Source organism: Anopheles coluzzii, chromosome 2 (genome assembly GCF_943734685.1).
Source record: "Anopheles coluzzii chromosome 2, AcolN3, whole genome shotgun sequence".
In the NCBI taxonomy this organism is placed as follows: Eukaryota; Metazoa; Arthropoda; class Insecta; order Diptera; family Culicidae; genus Anopheles; species Anopheles coluzzii.
Window position 1 is genome coordinate 47,498,046 of NC_064670.1, and position 18,692 is coordinate 47,516,737.

The 18,692-nt window shown below is 49.6% G+C and overlaps 1 protein-coding gene across 2 annotated transcripts in view; it reads left to right on the forward strand.

Annotated features, from left to right (window-relative positions):
* The first annotated feature begins 3,584 nt into the window (after positions 1 to 3,584).
* Positions 3,585 to 18,692, forward strand: part of LOC120949703 (mpv17-like protein) — a 143,430-nt gene continuing 128,322 nt past the window's right edge. For both annotated transcript variants that reach the window (XM_040367166.2, XM_040367167.2), the window contains exon 1: positions 3,585 to 3,833. The gene's annotated coding sequence lies outside the window, so the exon portion shown is untranslated. The remainder of the gene's footprint in view (positions 3,834 to 18,692) is intronic.

Here is an 18,692-nt window from a genome sequence, read left to right on the forward strand (position 1 = left end):
ATTGGTGAAAGAAAAAAGAAAAAAAGGCCGGCTTACGATTTACGGTTTGCTAGTAATGATCGCGCAGCGTTGGCATTCAAACCGTAATAGTAGTGTTAGGTATGATTTACCTGTGCCCCGTATCCCGTGCCTCGTCGTGACGGAATGCGAAAAGGGATGGTGAGGCATACGAAATGCGGCGAAAGAACCAAACGATCTTTCGCAAGTGACTTTCAAAACAACCCGCAGGGGGGGTTGGGGTAATTCGTACCAATTCTTGGTTCTTACGCCGGCATCGCTCCATCGCTCCCTTAATGGGAAGGTTTGAGAATGGTAATGGATGGGTTTCGCCGATGCCAACCGCAACGACAGAGAGTAAAAAAAGAAACAACAACCCCTGAATGATGTTTAAGCGACCGAGCGAGATGGGGGAAAAAATGAATAAGATCCAAATTAAAAATGCTGCCCGTAGCATCACCGCCGCCATCGGCGACTGTCGGCGTGTGTAATTTCACTCGCCAAGTCCCCGATCTGCCCTTCGTATGCCATTCACGGGCCAGTTTAATTGTGCTTTTAATTAAGTGTTATGCACATCCACCCCGATATAAGCGCCGCTGGCCGATGGGTCCACTGGTTGTGTGAGGCCGCGTGAGAGCCGGAACGGGCCAACTGCAGTAGTTGTAGATTAGCCCAGCTGCTCCCGGCATTTCAACCCAGCAAATGGAGCCGACAATAGCGCTGAGAACGGAAGTGTGGCGGAGCCGGCAATACGTGTTGAATCTAATTTGCCCAGAATTTAGTTCACAGCGACACACAGGACGTTTCGAGGCCCGAGACCCGCGGGCTATCCCGGACGAATCCGTTGGACCTCCATTGGAAACCTCCTCCCGCTTCCCACTTGCGGTTGTGTGTCGTTCATTATTCAGATCATTTGACTGACAGGTCGACCGTCGGTTAACTCTTCCAATCGCGCGAGTCATTTGTCCATCTCAGCAACCTCCCATGCTCACCCGTCCCTCGCGGGTCCCTCCCTGAAGCAGGCACCGAGCCGAAGTGACAACCCCGTGGTAGATTGAAGTGGAAGTTTCCCGCGCGGTATGTTCCCGTTTTGAATGATTTTCGCACTAATGGGCAACGGGTAATGATGGTGGTTTGCCGTTGCAATCACGAACGCCACGCTGCGAGCATTGGATTCTAGCCTCGTTTGTTCGCTGCTGCTTATTTTTTGCGCACTTGCTTGGACCGTAAACGCAGATGCTGTCACGGGGCTCTAACCCCGCACGGCTCTAACATTAAATGCAAAGGAACGTCGTGCAGGTGTTCCGATATATTCGCATGACACTTTTTCGAACTGCTTCGAAAGGGTGTCTATTTTTCACAGCCAGGTACGGGGGTCTGTCGAAAATTGGCAGTAATTCAAAAAGCACGTCTCTATAATAAACCTGGTGGTTTCCTTGTGGTCCGCGATTTACGGTTTCGTCTTCGTGTGTCCGTGGGTTTTCGCAAAGTACTCTATACACACACACATACACACAGTTCTCAACCGACCGCACGAATGGGGAAGACAATAAAGTTTTTCTTTCCAAGCGGATAGTGGCCTGGAGTCACGGCATGCGGTTTGCGCACACAGGAACACAAATACACACACACAGGCCTCGAGGCCATCCGAGGTACAGCCGAAAAAGACGCAACATTATCCTACTATCTATGCACAACTGCCGAGAGTGAGTGTAAGCATAATAAATTACATGCACGCTCTCCTCGCTCGTTCTTCTGATCCCCCCCGATCCTGCCAACACCGGACAGAACTGGCGAAGAATGCACACACACACACGCTCCCCCCGGAGGCAGCCAGCCAGCTGGCAAAGGGTCGTGTGGTGCGGAACCGATGGTCCGGGCAAACGGTTTTTGTCTCCAAGACCAGTAAATTTGTTCGCAGCCAAAAACGGGACAGAGACGAAAGGCACACACACACACACATGCCGGTGCAGCAAACGTGCTGCCCGGGCAACGTGAAAGGCCAGCAAAGGAACACACGAGCCCTCTCTCTCGCGCCCGGTTTGTTGCGCTCCTCCAAGGCGGCTCGGTGCAATAGGGTGCAAGAGGTGGCGCGCAATAGGAACTATAAATTTTGCCTTCCATGCTCATTTATCAGAGCCCACGGATCAGTAGATTCCATAAATGAAGCAATAAATTTCGCAACACATCGAGCAACACTGCAGTACACACCCGGAGCAAACGTGCCGGTGCGAGGCTAGTTGCAAGATACGTTTAAGAATACGTGCGGGCTGCGTGAGGCTTTGACTGGCGTGCTTTTTTTTGCGTGTGCACCTGGGGTGTCAGTTCGAAAACAAAGCCGTAAGCCGTAGACCAGCCCGCCCTACAAACAACCATCAACCACTCAAATGTAAGGGATCATCGGACAGGATCGTGAGCGGTGACTTCCTCCCGATTTTCGTGCGTACCGGCGGCCCCGAAACGGGTCGAGAACAACGGCCCGAAACTCATCGGATTGTTTTCTTATCTATCGCGGGTTGAGGATAGCAGCAGCGGTCACCAGCACCGTTTCATTTCCGTTCGGGCGTCTCGGGACGTGGTGCCGAAAGTCGTAGTAATGTAAGTTATTTGTTCATTCCAAAATAGCACTCTTGTTCCCGCGGGCTGCTCTCGTGCTGTTTGGTTTCTCGCGGCCTGTTGTATCGCGCATGTATCGCGGCAGAGACGTTTGATGCGACCTCATCGCCGGTATGAAGCATTTGTCCCATCTGGCAGCAACACAAACACACATAGAATGGACGATGGCGGCATGATGGAACCCAAAGCCTTTGATGTACGCCGGCCCTGTACCTGCGGCAAGGGACGCTTTTTCCCTTTCAGCATCCCAAAGACGTGTCGAACTTGTCCAGGCTTAAGAGCGGACAAGACAGAGACCGAGGTTGGTTTCGGTAGCTTGCTTAAGCCCGTCTAGCATTGGGATCATTTGCATAACACCCCAGGACGGACAAGGGGTCTTCAATTCGCATCTAATTGCTGTGGGAAATCAACAGTCCATTGAGAGAGTTGGTTAAGGCCTTAAGAATAGAAAAAAAAAACACCGCTTCGATCTCTTACCAGTTCATCAGGTCCTGTAGGAAGAGAAGATATCCGCTGTTTGGCCCCTGTAGATGTCTTACATCACGTGATGTCACTTGTGTTCAATTTGCTTCTATGACACACTGACCTTTTCGCTTCGCTCGTCCGCATTTTGTTTCTGGGTGAAGAACGGCACGTGAGCCAAACTGACCGCTTCATGGCACAAGATCAACATCCATCTTCCTCTACTTACCGCTCTCTCTCTCTCAGCGCGGCCATCCGCACCGACCCTTAGATCTCGTGCCATTCGCGTAACGCGTTAATGTGGCCGCAGGCCAAAACTGGTGCCACACACCGAGATGCGCTGATTTTCGTCGGTTTTCACGGCCATTTGCCAATCACACGAAGCCATTGCCACTTTCGAATACTGCTAGCGATTGCATGCAGAATCAAAATAAACATATCGCAGCAACCCGCACACACACACACACACTTGCAGCCGAACTGTCAAATGCCTGCGGGTGATCGCGTAGCAGCTGTCAGTTTGGGGCTGTGGTTCCGTTTCATAATCCGGCGGAAGCGGGTGAACTTTTCTCCTGCTGTCTCGCTACGAACGCGTCCGTGGAGTTTTCGACGGGTCTCGTTCCGGGTTTGGTCGGTTTCCGGTTGTTGTGCTGCGTGTGTTGCGTGCGTGTGTGTTGTGCCGTTTGTGTGGACGTGATTCTTGCTGAACCTTCGATTGTGCTCCATTGTTAGTGATTGTGGCGTGGCCTAAACCCCAAGTAAGTGGCTGTTTTGTCATTGTTTTCATTTATTTCACTGTTTTTGGTGTTGAGAATTTGTGCAGAGCAATTTTAGGACCATCACGCGCAGTGGGACAGCACAGTTGCGGAAGGTAGTAAAGAAAATTGGCACAAATTAAAACTGCGCATCCCTTACTAGCTCACCCTGAAGAAACCCCTCACGCCCCCGAAATGACTTGGCAAGTGAAGAGAGACGCACCGCAATGGCGCAAATGGCTGCGGTCGAGAGGGTCGATAATTGCTGCGCGCCGGTCCGTGTGTCGCAACAGCGGATGGCGTCGGGCTGATAGTTTGGTGCTTAAAATTGTCATAAATCAGCATTAAAACTATACGCGATACTCGAAACTCGCAACCTGCTCTGGCCCCTCGAAAATAGGAGGGGTAACCGATCGCACCTCGATATTCCGGTCGGGGGAAGCGGAGTGGTGTGGAGCGGGTTGGAATTATTCGATTGAAACGGTAACAATAATGTATGTAAGAGGGTTGGAAGGGAGGTGAGAGTGGCGGGTGAGAAATAAATATAAAATAAATTTATGATAAATTTTATTATTTAACAGCTTTCGCTCGTTCTGACCGGCGCGCTGGAATGAGGTTAAAGATATCGATGGCCCTTGCGCAAATGGTCCGGCTGCGGTATAATTCAACTATAAAAAGAAGGAGCACTCGCGCCCGTAGAATGATCATAACGACGATGATGATGATGATGGCGGCCGTGCACTATCAATTTCCATTGCTTCGGTAGTACTTGCCAAGCGGCCGTAGAGTTGCTGTTAGGGCATTTTATGATTGTTATTAGTTTCGTTAAAAATTTATAACACATGCGCTTCGTTAGCGAGCGTTTCGAAATGAGTGACCGGGAAAACGCGGCTCCATCATCTCTGCCACTTTAACGGAGGGCGCAAATCTAGAGCACTGCGCTCTGGAACCGCAAACGCGCCGGGTTATGGCTATGCATGCCACAGAGTGGCTCATTTTGACCAGCCGGGGCACGGTGTGCGTGTGTGTGTGCACCGTGTTGGCAGCATTCGCACCGAGCTGTAAAGAAGCTGCATTTTCGAACCACCTTGGTTGGCCATTCGCCATTCCTCGAAACCTGCCCGAGTGCTCTCACCAAGAGCCAAAAGAAAGAAGGATTTCGAGTGTGTGCGTGTATGTGTTTGCACGAGTGGTTGACGGATACACTCGAGACTCTTCTCGCGGCTCAAATGGGCCCTCCCGTCTGGGGCCCCATTCTTCACATTTTGAAAGTTACCTGTTCTTTAGCCCGCCGCTCACACTGCTCCTGCCACTGGGAAAGGGAAAACCATCCCTCTAAGCGACACGCTGAGCAGTAACACATTTGCAGGTTACGCGAAGGGTACGGCGGGGGCTGTTCGTGGAAAACCGTTTCACGCTGGGTCGTGAAATTTGTTGGGGTTTTATTACATTTTTCAATCCTTCACAGCAGCGAACGCAAGCTACCCCACACGGCCGCCGCCGGATGCGATTCGAGTCGGAAATTGGACGCGAACACGTTTCGGGGTAGGAAAATGTTAACCGCCCCTCCGTACTACAGCAACCCCATTGCGTGCACACGGTTTTCTTTTCACACTTATGTGCCATTCTCCGGGCGTGCTTTCGACTGTTCTTGACAGCTTCGCTTCTCGGGGTGTGTTGGGTTGTTCTGTTTTGTTCCGCATTTCTTGGTCGCTTGGTTTGAAAGGGTGTGAAGGGCCGCAGCAAAACCTGGCTGTGGGATGATTTTGATTCTGAAGCGTCTCGGCAGCGTAAAAAACGCGCTTGTCTTTTTGTTAATTTACGGCTGTTATTGAAACGAGCGAGAATGGGTAATAAATGTTGGGCTGATTAGATTTGGATTTTGTGGCGGTGATTTATATATTAAAATGTTTCTTTTCGATCCATGCGATGGGGGAAGAACTTCTGATAATGAACCGGGTGTTTGGAGTATCTGGCGACTAATTAAATTTTAAATGTTAGACGTACAGGCAACGTACTAATGAACGCCTTTGTTAGCTATTGAATTATTCTTTTGTGAGACTCAAGCATTTGCTTGCCATAGATATGTATTAAATATATTTATCAAACATTTTCAACGATTCCATGAATTATACATACTCTACAGTCTGTCTTTAAAAATTATCTGTTTAAATACGGTTCCACGTTCGGTTCCTTGTTGTAAAACTTAAAATACTGTGAGTATTATTGACCAACATAATTGAACTTAAGCTTTTGGTAAGCTCCGCACAATTTTATTTATGCATTGATAATAATCATTTTTGGTGTATTTATGTATGTACAGCAAAATTTCCATTTAAGCTGTGATGGCTTGCAAGTAGCCATTTGTTTCAGTAGCTGAACTAACATTATAACCATTCTTTGCATAATTTATTTTTCCAACTGAGAGGCGAACCATTTAACGCTTAAAACACTTCTTATTAACATTTTTTCTTAAACTCAAACACAAGCGCACACACACAACCATACATCCAGGGCACGATGGAAGAATCAAACCGTGACCGTATCTTAATAAGCACGGCCAGAAGCAGCAGCAGCATGGTTCACGTACCAATTAAATTAAAATCGAGCTTGGGCCCGCCGAACGGCCAGCGGTTCCTGCGAGAGGTCTTAGCCTAGGGCTGACCTTTCAGATATATACACGCTCAAATCAATCCGCTTCAATCCCGTGCCAAACTCGTTATGTTTCATTTCCACACTCTTGGTGCGCGGTGTTGGTGTGCATTGCATTAACTCAACCGCCAGGTCCAGTTGCAACTTTTCCCACAATCTGCGCAACATCTGCTGTGTTTGCTTTCAGACACAGCCCCCAGGATCGCGCGTGTTCCCCCTCACCGATGGGCCACAGCTTTCGATCCAAGAGGTATTTAACTTCACTTTTATCCTGCGTTGCGTTTATTTTGTTTTCCATAAATTTACATCGGCAAGTAGCGCCCAGCACCGTCCCGCGGCTGCCGCCAATAATCGGCCAAAGGCTTAAGCTGTGGACGAGGGATGGCGAGAGAAAAGAAAGAAGAGGAAAAAAAAAAAACAACCGAAATAAAATAAAACCCAACAGGGAAAAGAAAAAGCGACAAAATGCATATTAAGCGACAGCCCAAAATTGCCTCGAAATATTAATTATTCATGCTTCAGCTCATTAGCTGCGGCTTAATATTTCGCTGTCTAGTAGAGCGTCGAGGCTAAAATTGATAATTCTGCTGACGGATTTGCGTCCCCGCGCTACACACCGGGCCGGCACGGCATGATTAAAATAAAAATTGAATCTAAAATTCCCCCCCCGACACGACACGATGCTCTGGCGCAGATGATGCTAATTTTGTGGTTGGTGCGAATGTGCGCAGGGGTTGTGGTTGTGGTTTGGTGGTGCCGGGCGGGAAGCGATAGGATCAGCGATGTCAATACAAAATCCCATGATAAACCGATCCCATACCGGGCGATGTTAAAAATTAAACCAAAACTGATACCCCCCTGCACTGCAAGTGCACTTTGCTGCGGGTAAAACGACAACGACCGGTCCCGTTCAGCTTGGGACAGGGGGACTGCACATTGCCAAAAGGGGATGCTGGTGCTGGTGGCGCGCACCGACATATGGACATCAATAAAATATGAGCCGTTTACTGCAATGGAAAGGTTCTCAGCTTTTGCTCTTGCTGCACTGCTGGCGTTGCAGTGTGATAAAGTGCTGATACGGTCAGTCACAATCCATCACGAACCTTTTAACTGTTCGGAGAGCAGTGGTGGCCCCTTCCTCTCTTTCCCTCCCTTTCTTCTCTTGCCCCGCAACTGTGTTAATCAGCAGTCAGGTTTGCTTGCATGCGCGCACCGAAGCGTACTTGCTTGAAACATGATTATGATTTTAACCTATCGCAATCAGAATGTTGGCCTCTCTCGCTCGCCGTGGTATTTATGATTTGATTGGCATATGTGTTGTGTGTGCGCACACACAGATGGCTGAATGGTGGAGCGAGTTTAAAAAAAACCGTCCGGCCTATGGGTAGGAAACCTTTTGAAGCCATGTTAATGCAGCCAGCGCTTGCATCGTTGTCTTGTTTGTGCAAGCGCAAATGTAATAAATTTAAGTGGAATAAAGTAATCACAAAGCCGGCGTCTCTCGGTTGTGTTGTGCTGTATAAAACTGGCGTTCGCATTGCCTAACCATTAAAGCGTCATAAAAATGATGACACATTGCCTACCGTCGCTCCGTAGAAGTAGCGTCAGACGAGAAGCAGTCGAACCATTTTTACCAAACACATGGCGATACTTTCTACCACAACACTTCCTTATGAAGATCTAGTCCCGCTGCGTGCCCAGCCCTCGAATCAAATCAGCCTACTAAAATGGGAAACATTCCAATTCCACAGCACCGGACACTTACGCGACTAAACGATCCATTCCGATCCAAGACAGCAGCAGCAAAAAATGATGGTCACAGACGATCAAAATTATCGTGGCGGTGTGGTCATCGTGGTTCGCTTTCCGTGAGCCACGCAAACACACACACAGCTGGCCTCGATTTTCTGGTTCGCAGGCCACGCACCGCTTGCCGGGGGAGGGAATCCGGTCGGTCGGTCGGTCGGGGGCAGCACGTTGTAAAAATGCAAATTAACGCGGCTCTAAATCCGAGCGCGAGCGAGTGTGTAATGCATTCTGACCGGCATTAATGATGCATCGCTTATGTTTCTTTCTTTCTTTCTTTCTTTCTTTCAGTTTTGTTTTTTTGCGCAACACACTTATCATAATTGAATGAAGGATTAAGAAAGAATACAGAAACAACGTTCATCGATATCATTTTGACCAACGGGAACCACTTTTGGGTAGTATCACGGCTCCCCCCCCCCCCTCCCAAAACGATCGGCTTTCGTTTTTGTTGATGGTGGATGGAAAACCCAAAATCCCCCTCGTTACCATCTTTTTCCCTTGTTCCTCATCGCTCAATCCCTTTCTAATCCCGCTGTGGCTCCAAGGCTCCATGACGAGCCGTCTGTCTGTAGTATCCGTGTCTTACCAACATTGCGGCCATTCCGTGCCGGGGCTGCCTGTGCCTTTTTCCTTCCTTTCATTGATAGCGAGAAGGTAACGAAGGTTTTTATTATTTCCGTTGTAAATGTTAATTGCCTCATTAATTGATAGTTATCTTTATCGCGCACGGCAGCGAAGTGGTGAGATCGGGGGGCCCCAAATGCGAATGCGTTTCGTCGTCCGTCTTCCATTCACGGTTGGACGGTGAAGAAGGTCGAGAAGTCCGAAAATGTGATGTGTTACACACTGCTTGCACACGCGGAGTGGGGAGTTGGGGAAAGCAACGGGGTGTCACATGTCACACAACGATGTTAATCTGCTGAGGTTTTCTGTTCGTTCTCACTGACGTGACGTTTGTTACGTCTGCTCTAAGGAGGGAATGTTTCCGCCCTTCCCTGCTCCCTGCCGATGGCATTAATCATTCCGGACGCTTAGCGAGAGAAAGAGGCAAGGCTGTGTTTGATTTCAGGGCCGATCGTTCGAACAAGCCAACACTCGTACGGACGATCGATCAGGAGGACGCTGATCAGCTGCTGACGGTGCGCGATGACGATGCGTTCTACGAGTCCGTGCCATCTTCCATCACGTATACCGGCCTGTTGCACCGCTTTGGTTTGCGTGCCCCCCTCCCCACGCTTCACGACGTGAAGAATGAAGAGTTAATCAAACACGGGGAATGGGGGAGCCACTGTCTAAACATATGGCTCACGGAGAGGGGGGGTTTGAAATTAAATGCAATCTCACGAGTTTCGTTTGTACCGGCGTGGTGGCATGGCAGCAGAGCAGGCAACACCACGTGCTAAACAGCGCCTCCAGCGCGCCTGTTCATACAATGTCGGGTTCCATAATAATCATCCACCACCCCGATGATGCTGCTGCTGATGATGATGCCAACGGTGGGTGGTGTTGGAGGCGAAGCAACGCTAAAAACGTGTAAATAAAAGTGTAATGCTCATTCCATAAATTGTGTGCCGTGTGTACGTACTGCGTAATATGTCTGTGTATGTTTCGATCCACTGACAGACGGGGGGGATGCATTTTTTCCCACTGCGTTTCGCGCTTGGCCCCGTGCGCGTCTTCGCTTGGGGCTTTGTCTGTCTTCTTCCGTTTTGTTGGGTTGGTAAATTTATGCAAGGGCAGCAACCAGCAGCGCAACACCGTTCTCTGTCTGTCTGGGTGTTTCTGCTGGGGGAGGGCATGGTAGTAGGGTGGCTGGGCGGGGGGTTCGATCTATCGCGGATCTAGTTAATGGTTGTTGTTCGGCAACGGTGGCGGTGCTTTCGGGAACGAGGCCTCTTGCGTGGCGTTCTCCGTGCTCTTGTGTGAAATTTGTTCGAAACCTAAGCTGCTCTTCTTCGTCGTACCACCGCTACTACTGGCGGCCCCGAGGAAGGGCGGGGAAACATGAAGCGAATGTGGCCGTAGCCGGGGCAGCGGCCTAACATGGCCAATCGCATTTTGAACATGTGCTAAAAAGATAGGCCCCCCCAGTCTTGCGCAGCAGTCTGTGGTCTGGTACTGCCGCCGGCCCGAGTCTCTTCCGTTACACCTTCCCCAGTACATTGCGATCGGTGTGTGTATCTTTCGCAGCGAATTGGAGGGAAGTTGTAACACACGTGCTCTTGCAGCCGTGACGCATCGTGCACCGGGCAGGCAGGGAGTTGTGCGATCTGTAGCATAAAATGGGTAGTAGTAGCGCCGCGTGGACATAACATCCATAACACATTGTGAGTGTGTGTGTGTGCATTTTCTTCAATGTTGTTATTCCCCGCGGTTTCCCTCAGTGCGTCCCTCAGCAGCGTCATGGGCGTGTGAGAGATTTGATTACGGGCTCGATTAGAATAATAACCGCGCTCGAGACGAGGCCGAACTTTTGCACCGTTTCGGAGGGGGCTTTCCGAAGCAAAATGATTCTCCATCGATTCCGAGTGCCGAATTTCAAAGTGCAAATTGCATACACGATCGTTTATATAATTTAATTTTAATTCGATAATAATGAATACATATTGCGGGCAATTTGGGTCTGCTCTGTTTGCGGTCTTTATGCCTCGATGGCTCACGTTTACACTGGTGCCCGGTTACATTACACCCCAGCGCGGGGCGATGAAGTGGTGCTCGCCGAGCCCCCGTTGTAGCTGAACACACACACACTGAAGACATCAACATTTTTAATGCCAAACCTTTCCGCCCTGCCTCCCACGGCTCGGCAAAAAACACATTAATTTTGGGAAAATATTATTCAATGTTTAGCTTATCTTGCGCTCACTGCCACGAACGCCCTATCGTCGACCGTCGAGACACACCGACATGGCTGTGCTCCGGAGAGAGATGCGTCTCCTCCAACACATACCATAATGTATCGGGCGTATCAGTGCTTTTTGACATATTTATGTCCATCCCGCCAGCCTTGCGCTGTGGATTGGTCGAAACCCGGCTTGAGGTTGAGGTTTGTTTTTATCTAATCTCACACACCGGCTGCGGGACTACCCCCCTTTCTCGAGCTGCAAAAACAATATCGACTTTGGGCAACTTTGGCCTAGGTTCCAACGCTGCGCTGCGCGAAGGGGTGAAAATATAATAAATATCGTAACTTCATTCGCAGCATCTCAAAACTGGCACTTTTATCGAATCTCGGTCGGAAAGTGCTTGGCCCCGGATACCCCACACCGCACCCAACAGTTAGCGATCGGCTGCCAATCGATCTGCTGCCGGCAGTGAGTCGAAAAGCTGTGAATGATTACACACACGGCGGTGTGATGCAAGCAATACATCCAGCTTACGCACCACGATGGTGTGAATTCTTTCCCGTTTAACAGGGGTACGGGATTTGTTTTTTTTTATCTGGCTGGTACGAAAAGCGGAGCAGCGGATGGTATTAGATAAATATTTATCACCTTTTTTCCGCTGCAAAACGGGAGAAGTAAAAAAGCTGAGCTTCCTTTTGCACTACAATGCCGGCCCAAATTAGGATCGAACGGCTGTTGGGTGTGCCCTGCGGTAGTTCTAAATCCAATTTATTATTGTACCCCCGATTCCCATGAACAACAACCTCGCATCGGTCCTCGGCACTGCCTTGCAGCATTGCGACAAGAGGCGACAGAAAAACGACCCCGACGGTGCTCAGCATCCCTTTTTTTCACGCGTGTACCCTTTTTGGCCTTGTTTTTAATATTGCAAGCAAATACGATTTATTTATTTAACAATCTTGGGCCGATTGTGCTCTAAAACTGAACCAGTCGGACAGGAAAACACATTATAGGGGATGACGCACCAGACATGTTATTTTTGCTTCTTTTCAAACACCGTTTTATTGCTTTTCGCAGGAGTCCAGAGGACCTTCTGCGCTGTGGAAAAAGGCCTGCCAGCCCGTGATGTGCATTCTCCAGTCCCTATGTCAGTCAATCAGCCGACCATGGCCGTGGATAGATAGATGGCAGCTATAGTCATAAATGATGCCGAGCAGCACAATCTTCGCTCTCATCCGGGGCGGCCCGGGGCAGAACACAAAAGCGGCTCGAAAGCGAAAAGCAATGAGAATTTGATAAATTTTACAAGGATGTGCCTATGTAAACGCCGTGTGCCGGCTGCCGCCGCTCTAGGTCAGCCGGAACTGTTCGATGTTGGTTGCAATTGGTTGTCGGTGTGTTGTGAAGAGATGACCGTAAACTGCACCGCTCCTTGCAGGGTGATCAGCGGCTTTTTTTTTCAAATGAAACAAAACAACACACATCATTTCGGGCAGTGGACGGTGGCTCCGGTTTCTTCGGGGTCAGCCGTTCCTTGTTCGGAGCGGTGGCCAAGAAGCAAACCACCAAATTGGGGTGTTTTTTGCGAATCTAAAGAAGGAAAAAACACACTCATACGCGAAACAGATGGCAGATTATCGGGCTCGGCTCGTCTCGTGATCGTTCTCTCGTCCATTGCCAGACGGGCATTGTGGTGTGCGGTGCGCGCGTTGGCCGTAAAAGGTTATCGGTACGGGCGGGGAGTGTACATGTACACCCGTTCCGTTGCCAGCTGATGCAACGGTGTTGTTTGGCGTAATTTGAACCATCATCCATCGTGCGATTGCTATCGAACGGGGGCCCTAGGACGGGGCAATATGCAATCGCTTGGAACACAACTGTGGCGCAAACGCTCCCAGATCGCTCGGATCTGATTGCAGCAACGTGAGGGACGCTCCGTTTCGTCTATGAACGCGTACCCCGCCACGAACCCCCTTTGGTACAAAACCCCGTCGGCCCGGTTCATTAGAGGCCCGTCGGTGTCGATCCTTGTCTCTCTACACGGCTTTATCCTTTCGATCTACAATGAGCTCGATGCTGAAGACAGAACGCGCGCTGTTGGTTGACACGGTGCGCCTACAGGGCCACTTTGTGAGCAGTAAATTTGATTAAAAATTATGACAATTCACATACGCATGGGTAAGAGTGGCGAAAACTGCGTGAGAGTATCATTTCGTAGGAGAAAACCAGAGCGTCGAAAGCGACGCCCGCAAAGGAGTATAAAACGGCGCGCAGCAGCAGCTGTGATCATGCTTCTTGTGCGCTGTCGGTTGGCCTAATTTCATGTTGATTTACTGACATCACGGCTCGACGGAACCGAACGGTAGTCCGTGTCCCCGCCAAGCCTCGACTGCGTTCGACTGCGAGTGACTTGCAAATTTGGAGGCACGCATTAAAGATTTTCGACAGCCGACAGCGCAAATCGGGCAAAAACGCAACCATTTTCGAGCGCGCGCTCATGGCACAGCAACGTGTTTTGTGCCGTTGCGAGAGGGGTGTTGGGAAGAGGGCGGAATCAAGGTTGCCGGTTGCCGTGTCGCCGGCGGGTTTGGCTTGCTGCCTTCTGCGTTCAAAATAAATACATTTCCAAACCATACTTAGAATTCTGCCACTTACAAACACCTCACATTGTGTGTGCGAGGGGAGTGGGGAGGGATGTGGGGCGCAAAAGAGGGGTGAGAAAATGAGACAGGCTAGCGGGTCGACAGGGGGCGACCGTTTATTTTTATTTCCTCAGCATAACAATTTCAGCTTGTTAGTAAGTCTGTCACGAGGTCCAATCCAAAAGTCGCTGCCCGTGCGTATTTCTCCTTCACACGGCGGTGCTGCTGTTGTTGTTGCGATGGTCTGTGGCCTGTGTGTCCACCTCGGTGCTCCGGAAAGGGGTTGTTTCTTTTTGTTCTGTCCCACACGCCCGGTGTGTCCTCTCCGGTCGTGGTTCCCTTGCAATCGCAGCACTGTCATGTTTGTTGCGAGTAGGAAGGTTTTACGGTGTTTTTTTTATTATTATTTTACATCGTTCTTTCTGTCACCTTTAGCTGAGGATGAGGTTTTGCTTTGCTTGGGTACCAGCCCTCCCAGCCCAGCTTGGAAGGAAAGATTACCAACCTCCCGACTTCCCTCACTATCTCCACTTTAGAATGTGTCACTCGCTATACCTGTGTGTGTGTGTGTGTGTGTGTGTGTGTGTGTGTGTGTGTGTGTGTGTGTGAGTTTTATTTTCACATACACAAAATTCCATTTCGTCATCAAATATTTGCTTTGTGTCACCTCAATGGATGCCGAGACCGAATGTGTCACCGTGGCGTTGTTTTGGTGCTGGATACTCTCCTTCTCATTTTCCCTTTCTTATCGCCAGTGCTGTCTTCCAATCGAGCAGGGGCGACGGGTGTTTCGCTGTGCCTGATACTGCACCGCCGCAAGACCCTGTCCTCGACGGAGAGAGAGAGAGAGAGAGAGAGAGAGAGAGAGAGAGAGAGAGAGAGAGAGAGAGAGAGAGAGAGAGAGAGAGAGAGAGAGAGAGAGCCCCTGCACCTGCGGGTCTCCAGTGGGCAAGTGTGTCCGCGGGAACGCAGAAGGACGGACGCGGGCATGCCGTGAGTGCAAACATAATTCACAGGATGTCTTGTTTCCCGTTGCAGCCATCTCTGGGCCAGTGTCTGGACCATCGCGTGTGCCCTTGTGTGTTGTGTTGTGGCCGACCAGCTAGCGCAAGTGCCCCGATAGAGGTACAGCGTCGCTCTATCCACCCGGTTGGGTATCAAATGTCGCTGGTACGTGTACTATTTTGTCATTGGACGACCGGTAATCTGCTACTGCGTCGACGACAAACGACGACGCCCGGTTGCAATATTTATTTTAAAAAAGGCAAAAGAAACTACTTCCCTGGAGCATTTCAGACATTCAGACGGGAACATTGGGGACACGGTACGTGGGGAAGACATTTCTGCGCCTAGTTACGTGGGCACTCTGGCGAGCACTTTCTGCAACATGAGCATGATTCCAAGAATGCTGTCTCTAAATTACATCAACCTGACCAGTGGTAAGCTTTTCCAGCGACTGGCACTAATTAAATTTCAAAATAAAACCAAAGCATGTGGAGGCCGGGGAGCTTATGGTGTCATCGCCGAGGTTTTTCGATGACCCATCAACATTGTGTGTTGCACGACAAAAGGTATATTGCCGTCAACGAGATTTAAGTTATTGTTTGAAGTTGAAGTTTTAATAAGAACTCATTTTCTGAATTTATTTGCGTTTTACTAAGCGAAATTCAGGTCATATCAAAATAATGGTCTTGAAGATGTCTCCAAGATGTCATATAAGAATGTCTAGCAAACTTTTGATTTTACTCATTGTTTAAACTCTTCTTTCCAATCACTTGTGCAACTTCAAAGGACACTCCAAAAACCATCGACTTTGAAATTCTAATCTCCTACACACCCGGTCATCGTCGTTGATGTCGTCGTCAAATCTGCTCCAACTCTGGGAACCATCTTCAATATCATCGCGTCCGCTCACTTCATTTTCGGAACGATCGGAACCGGAAATAGCACCGAGAGATGTAGTGACGCACACGCTTATACTAAAAAGTGTGTAGATGTGGATGGAGTAGTAGTTGCTGGCAAAGGTCTTGGCGTATTAGAAATTTAAAGCGGCTCCGTGAGGGGCCTGAGCGACATGAAATGAAAAATGGAAATTGGATTCCAAAACCGAACCGGCGTAGGCAAGTGCGACAAATGGCAAGAACCGGAAGTGTGTGACAGCGGCAGCCATCCAGCCATGCACATTCGCGAGCCGGGAGCGAACGGCACAAAGCAGTCGTTTCGTAGACGCCTCGGTTTGGAATTCCATCAATCCGTTTGCATGCAAATTCGATTCGATGACGACGTGTATATTCAAATGTTTTCATATTTAACTTTCTTTTGTTTCTTCACCATGCCACTCGTCTACCCCCTCATCTGGCCAAACCTTTTGAGCTGCGCCATCACCGTTATTCAGGGGCGAGCCGAGAGATTGTTGGAACCACGCATGCATACCGGTGTGTCGGTGGATTGCTGAATTGCTTATGTGTTCGGTGGGAGGTTTAACATTCGTGTGTGTCTGTGACTTGTGTCATCGGAGGAGCGCCAGGAGGAGACCAGCCAACTTTCGGCAGCGACTGCGGCTAGGCTCTGGTGCAAAGAGACGACAAGATAAGTTTGACAGTTGGGCTAGAAGGCCACGGGCAAAATGTACCGCCGGGAAAGTGTGGCAAACTCGGCTGAAGGCCTACGTTCGACGACGACGACGACAACGACACCAAGGAGCATCAGGAAATTGAATATTCATGGCCACAGTTGGCCAAATTTTGCTACTCGCACAAACACACACACCCTCACATGATGCTGCTTCGGGGTGTGATGAAGCCACTCATCGTTGGAAATATTTCCAAGTTCTTTCCTCGAGCAAAGTCGGATGAAACATGGGAATGGCGACATCCGCCCGATGTGTGTTGGTGCTTTTTTCTCCATTCCCTCCATTATGCAGCTCGGCTTCGGAACCAGCCAAGAGTGATTCGAATGGATTTGTCATCTACCTATAGTGCAGGCCTCCCCCCAACCGCGCTCCCCTCAGTACCGGCAGTCCTGAGTCGCCAACGGAACACTGGCGGACCTGGTTTAACAGCAGTAAGGTGGTGGATGGAGGAGCGAAAATAGGATTAGATGGAGCAGGAAGTTTTCGAACGGGCGGCTTCGGCTCTCCTGTCATCTGTCACGTGGGACAAATTAAATTTTGGATATGTATTATTTCACCCTGGCTGGCATGTTCTTGTGTTGTCAATACGCTGTGTCGTTCGTGGGCCGCTTGTCTACCAACATACACACGGGCGCGTACCAAAAAAAAAACCTGTATCAACCATTCGCCTTAGCCAATGATCATCGGGAGGTGAGCATAGCTGCTGGATTGATCGAATGATTGGAATGCTCGTTTGTTCGTCCGCTTAGGGAGCATACCCGGCGGGACCCGGTCGAGACTCCATGTCAGCGCCAACCACACCCAACCTGTGCACAAACATTTTCAATGTTAATTAGTATGATTTTGTTTAACGAAACACGTTTGCCGCCCTCGGACCATGTCTGTGTATATTTGTCTAAAACTTTCTGTTTTTGCTCGTGAATGGAACTGTCTCGGTACGTGTGTATGTGTGTGTCTAAGTGTCCTCGTCGCAAATGCGAAGAAGAAAGCTTCGCCAAAACGAGGATTTTGAATTTCCAGCTTGTGGATTTGCCATTTGCAACAGAAATCGTTTGCAGCATGTTGACTTAACAGTTCACGCCGTGGCAGGTTTATTTTATGCTCGCGCTCGTGTGTGTGTGTGTTTGTGTGTGAGCATTTCATTCGTTTAATCCTCACGAAGGTGATAAATTAAAACGATAATCGCTCGGGGTCGTTTCAAAATGGTTTGCCGGAAGACGCTGGCAGATGGCGCACAATAATGCCCCCAAAACCCCTCGTTTCCGGCTGGCGGGGTGGTGCGTGAGAATTATAATAACTCGATAAACAGCAGCTAACGATGTGCACATGAATGTGGCAAGCAGCTTTTCTTCCCAATAGCTGCTGGCTGGCGTGCGCGTGTACAAACAACCCGGCGTGCAACGACCACTTTCACCATCCAGCGCAACCGAGACGTGCCACGGCTCTCGGGTGGCCTCAACGGGGTGGTTGCGCAGGCTGAGGGGGTGCAAAAAAGAAGAAAAAAAACACGGTGCCAGTTACGAAACGGCGACCCGAAAACTTCTCCATCACGGTGTCACGCACGATCGAATGACTCATTACTAGGGGTTCTAAGAAGATGATGATGATGATCGCCTTACGGGGCCTTTCCGCGCGCACACTGGCCCACTAATGGCGCAGGGGGGCCAGCTCGTATTAATGTAATTACCAGGCCAAACGCCTTCAGTCCAGTCTGGTGGACTTTGGCAACGTGACGCTTGCGACAAGCCCCAATGGCTGTAATAAAAGTTCCGCGCATGTGAAGAAAAAGGCTGAAACGAAATACGACCTAAGTAATAGCACCAACAGCGCAGCACATACGCACAACAAAGTTGTGCACTCGTGAGGGTCGTGGTGGGGTGGGACATTTCATCATTTGGAATTCTCGCGTTACGCAGAGAGAGCTGCTGCCTTGACTGCGTAAACCTGCTAACTTCATTAGCATCTTAAAATGCTCCACGTCCCCTCGGCGAGATGCCCCCGTACCCGTTGGCTGTTGGTAATGTCGCGTTTTCCGGTCTCAGACTGGCAGGGGAAGATAACGATTAATACCACCGAGCGACAGATTGTAGTGTCGTGTGTGTGTGTTCCCTTTCGATGAGAATCACATTGAATCGCTCACGCACCACCATACAGGGCCTTTGTAATTCAGGCCCATTGGGTTTTTTCATTCAAGTTTATCTCCCGCGGGGCTTTTTCCATCAATGACGACGCTATCTCTTAAATTGGTAGCATTTGTTCGACCCAGCTACGGGGCTTGGGG